We start from the raw sequence: 5,000 nt of genomic DNA on the forward strand, positions 1-5,000 counted from the left end.
TAACTCAGGCGGATCGCTGGTTGGCATCGTTTATGGTTAGAACTAGGGCGGTATCTGATCGCCTTCGAACCTCTAACTTTCGTTCTTGATCAATGAAAACATTCTTGGCAAATGCTTTCGCAGTAGTTCGTCTTGCGACGGTCCAAGAATTTCACCTCTAGCGCCGCAATACGAATGCCCCCGTCTGTCCCTCTTAATCATTATCCTGTATTCCAAAAACCAACAGAACAGAAACAGGATCTTGTTCTATTATTCCATGCACTGTTATTCAGGCGAATCGCCTGCGTTGAGCACTCTAATTTTTTCAAAGTAAACGCGCCGGCCAAAGCAAGGCACCTGATGAAGGGAACCAAGCCGCGACAGGCATGATGTTCAGCACGGGCCGTAACGTGGTGTCCACGCACTTCCCGCCTGTAACTGAGATCCAACTACGAGCTTTTTAACCGCAGCAACTTTAGTATACGCTATTGGAGCTGGAATTACCGCGGCTGCTGGCACCAGACTTGCCCTCCAATGGATCCTCGTTAAAGGATTTAGAGTGTACTCATTTCAATTACGGGGCCTCAAAAGAGTCCCGTATTGTTATTTTTCGTCACTACCTCCCCGTGCCGGGAGTGGGTAATTTGCGCGCCTGCTGCTTTCCTTGGATGTGGTAGCCGTTTCTCAGGCTCCCTCTCCGGAATCGAACCCTGATTCTCCGTTACCCGTAACAACCATGGTAGGCGCATAACCTACCATCGACAGTTGATAAGGCAGACACTTGAAAGAAACGTCGCCGGCTCGTGGCCGTGCGATCAGCACAAAGTTATCCAGAGTCACCACACAAAACGGACCGAAGCCCGATTGATCTTGGTCTAATAAAAGCACCCGTCGCCCCGAGGGGCTTCGGGCTCACTGCATGTATTAGCTCTAGAATTGCCACAGTTATCCAAGTAGGAAGAAACGATCTAAGGAACCATAACTGATTTAATGAGCCATTCGCGGTTTCGCCTTGTTTCGGCATGTACTTAGACATGCATGGCTTAATCTTTGAGACAAGCATATGACTACTGGCAGGATCAACCAGGTAATCTTTTCGTGGTGGGTCGCCCAAAACCCTACCAACGCGCGGACGCGGGGCCACCGTCAGGCGCCCCTTACGAATCGCAAACACACACAACGCTTAGGAATTACTTCCAAATCCAAGAAGAAATGAAGCACGTTCGAGCGCGCAGCCGGAATATCCCCGACCGAGGTCGGTACCGACGCGGCAAGAAGCGCATAAATTTCTTTTTCGTCGTAGCAACAGAAAGTCGTAAGCCAAAAAATCATTGACGACGCCTTCGCAGCGTTGCCGAGCTTTCAGGTCCCGTGAGGACGCGAGGACGCACCCCGGCCTTCGGTCAGAACGCACTCGTCATTTCACACAGTTCGGTTAGCGCGGACGCTCCGAAACACCCTCCTCTCGCATTCGTTTTCAAGACACAGGTGCACCCGAGAACCGACCCCAACGGCAGACGCCAGAGATCGCAGGTACCTTGCTGTAACGACCATGCGGCGGAGGCAGCGGCCGAGACGGCGACGAAAGGCGTCGGCGACGTCGTCAGACGCCGCTCGCACCAATCGAACGCTCGACAGACCCCACCTCCACATAATAGCACCGATAAGTATAAAGAAGATCCTTCAAGAGCATTCTGTACATAGTTTGTGGTTATCAGTTTCGGTGACTGACTGACTGACTGACTTACTGACTTACTGTCTCTCACTGATGTGGCTCCTCGTTATTCAGTATCATTTATTTGTCCTTCTTTCTTTCTTATTTTTTTCCCCTCTCTCTCTCCTTATATATATATATATATGTATGTATGTATGTTTGTGTGTATATATATATATATATATAAATGTTCTTTTTTTCCTGTGTGCCTCTATATATACATACATACGTACATACATCCTACCCCTATAAAAAAAATTATTTCTCGCTTTTTATTAAAAACGTGCTGACCCCTGCTTGACTCTGATTACTTCTTTTCGACTTTCAGTTCATGTTAACATGGTCAACAGAAAGTTTATCGACTTTGTTATTACAAAGTAAACCAATATTTACACGGGGCGTTTCATGCGTTTTGAATTGTGTCAGAGCCGAACAATGAGCGCTATAGTAAGTGAGATTGTCACTGCTTTTAATCCGAATGCTCGCGGTATCGCGCGTGTTTACGGCAGGCTTCATAATAGGCAATTTTCTTTCTTTACACTACTCTTCTTTGCTCACTTCATTGTTTCTACCATTGGTTTCGTTTGGAAGGCCCCACCACTTAGTTTCCGACAAAGTCCTCTCAAGGAACGAAGTGAGAAGCACGGGATTAACAAAAGAAAAAGATGCGTGTTTTCTAGCGGTTACCCGTGTCGCTTTGCGACACGGGCTTTCTGGCGCTTTCAACTGGGCGAGAGCCGAACAATTTACCCTACTGCACTTGCGACGGGCAGCGCTTTCAAACGGAATACTGGAAATCTCGCTTACTTTTCGGGCAAGTTTGATAGGAGACAAATATTATTCTTTTCACGCGAATTGTTCGCTCTATTTCTAATCTCTCTCTTCCGTGTCCTTGGCATGGAACGCCCGCTTCGTCTCCCACAAAGTACTTCCGAGGAATCAAGTGCAAATCACGCGACTTTAAAATGTGCGTGTTTTCTAGCGGTTACCCGTGTCGCGAGGCGACACGGGCTTTCTGGCGCTTTCAACTGGGCGAGAGCCGAACACTGTACACTACTGCACTTGCGACGGGCAGCGCTTTCAAACGGAATACTGGAAATCTCGCTTACTTTTCTGGCAAGTTTGATAGGAGACAAATATTCTTTTCACGCGAATTGTTCGCTCTATTTCTAATCTCTCTCTTCCGTGTCCTTGGCATGGAACGCCCGCTTCGTCTCCCACAAAGCAGTCTGAATTAATCACGTCCAAAGTACAGAATTTTACAATATATAATGTTTTTACCGGTTGACCGCGTCAGAAAGCGTACCTTTCCGACGAGGTCTGTGTCGCTTTGACGTGAGCGGGAGCAACGCGATTTGGGCTAGTGCACGCGAGATTGGCAGCGCTTCCAATTCCAGTACTGTAGATATTGCGTGCATTTTTTACACGCTTGAGGATGTGGGATTTTCTTTCTTGTGACGTGACCCGTTTGTCAAATTGTGTCTCGCTTTTTGGTATCGTTTAAGAAGCCCGTCCGCTTACAATCCTAAAAAAGAAAAAAAAAAGAAATTAGTAAAGAAAGACGCCCATACTTTTTTGTTGCTCTTTCTTTTATTATCTGCGCAGGATTTTAATTTGTGTAAGTTTTGTTTACCGTCCCGACTACGTAGGCGTTCGTACATGCCCGTCCTCGCGCCTCGAATTGTGTGCGAGCGAAATCAATCTCCCCAAGCTAGCTTCAGAAATTGCTCGAAATTCGAACGTGAGGAAAGCCAGAGATACGTGGTTTTCACAGGTCGTGCAAGATTAATCCATAAAGTGCGATATTGGTATATATATATATATATATATATATATATATATACATACATACATACACATACATGATTTCTGCGACAAATAGGAAGACAAAAAGACCATGTTCAAGCATAATATAGGAACATTGACACTTTGCACACACAAGGGAGGTCAAATGGCAGGTTTTTCTTCCTTGTGCAGGAAACTTTATTGCAATGTCAGAAGGGAAGTTCCACTCTAGAATTGTGCGCTCAATAAAGGAGGAAAGGGAATGCACTTGAAAACCTTCACAGTTCAAGTAAGAAAACATTTCGAAACGACAGTTTGTTTTCTTGCAGGGAGGAGAAGAGGGGAGAGAGGGAGGGAGGGAGGGAGGGAGGGAGGGAAGGAAGGAAGGAAGGGGGGGGGTGCCATGCACGGTGAAGACCAGAGTGTCGAACCGAAAACCGAAGCGAACGAAAAACCGGAACCGAGGAGTTAGTTTCAGCCGAACCGAAACTGACCCGCCAACTTGGAACTGTACGGAAGAAAATATAACTGTCTATTAGTCTGACGATGAATAGAAGTACAAGGGTGTACGGCAGGGATAGCTGAAAAAAAAAGGCTCTATGGACTTAGAGCGGCAGCCCAAAGTCGATGACGACGAAAAGAAAGCACACAGTTTCGGAAAACAGGCGGTAAGAAAGCGACAAATTAAGTAGCCGTCATGTCGAGTTGATTGCCTAGCTCTATTTAAGATGAAGGAAAAAAAAAGTAGCACAATTGATGCTTACTTGCTAAATTGAATCAACCATTATCTTGTAAAGAAAAAAAACCTCAAATGCCAATCACCTGTATTTTAGGCGACCCAACAGACTGATAACTTTTAAATTCAGACTAAAATATAACACAAAAAAAAACAAAAAAAACAAGGAAAGACAGATATGTATGTAGCTTGTCATTTACTGCTCCATCAAATTTAAATAAAGCAATTTATTTCTCGGCACCTGAAAATAAGCGAACCCTACAAATGAATGGAAAGATACCCGTTTGCACTCTTGAAATAGTGCCTATTACGAAAAGAAGCACCAGGTAAATATAATATCACTTTAGCTTCTTTTTCTTTTTAATACGGTACGCTGTTGGTTCATCTTAGTAAAATATATAAAATAGCGCAAAAAAGACGAGGACAAGGAGTATACAGGACAGGCACTCACTTTCAACTAGTTTTATCCAGGAAAAGTAAACATACATATATAGCTTTTATTCACGATAAGTGCCGAGGGCAGCCGAGAAGGCGGCAATAGCCCCGGATGGTTTGATCGTGCTGGGAGACACCAGCATCCCAGCTCAAATATCTTCTACCCTTAAGAATATGTGCTGCCTTGCCTGTCGTGTGTATATACATGTTCACTTTTCCTGAATGAAACTAGTTCAACATCAGCGCCTGTCCTGTATACCTCTTGTTCTTCTATTTGTTGTGCTATTTTAATGTCCTACATTACTTTTGTGCTCCCGCAAATCGAAGCAAACCAATAAAAAATTCGGTTCG

General features: G+C 45.0%; 1 non-coding gene across 1 annotated transcript in view; it reads right to left on the minus strand.

Annotated features, from left to right (window-relative positions):
* Positions 1–1,069, minus strand: part of LOC120845550 — a 1,816-nt gene extending 747 nt beyond the window's left edge. The window contains exon 1 of the ribosomal RNA XR_005716752.2: positions 1–1,069. This exon is cut by the window's left edge and continues 747 nt beyond it. This is a non-coding gene — a ribosomal RNA (small subunit ribosomal RNA).
* Between the last annotated feature and the right edge of the window lie 3,931 nt (positions 1,070–5,000).

This window comes from Ixodes scapularis, unplaced genomic scaffold (assembly GCF_016920785.2).
Source record: "Ixodes scapularis isolate PalLabHiFi unplaced genomic scaffold, ASM1692078v2 ptg001158l_1___fragment_3__unscaffolded, whole genome shotgun sequence".
Taxonomy (NCBI): domain Eukaryota; kingdom Metazoa; phylum Arthropoda; class Arachnida; order Ixodida; family Ixodidae; genus Ixodes; species Ixodes scapularis.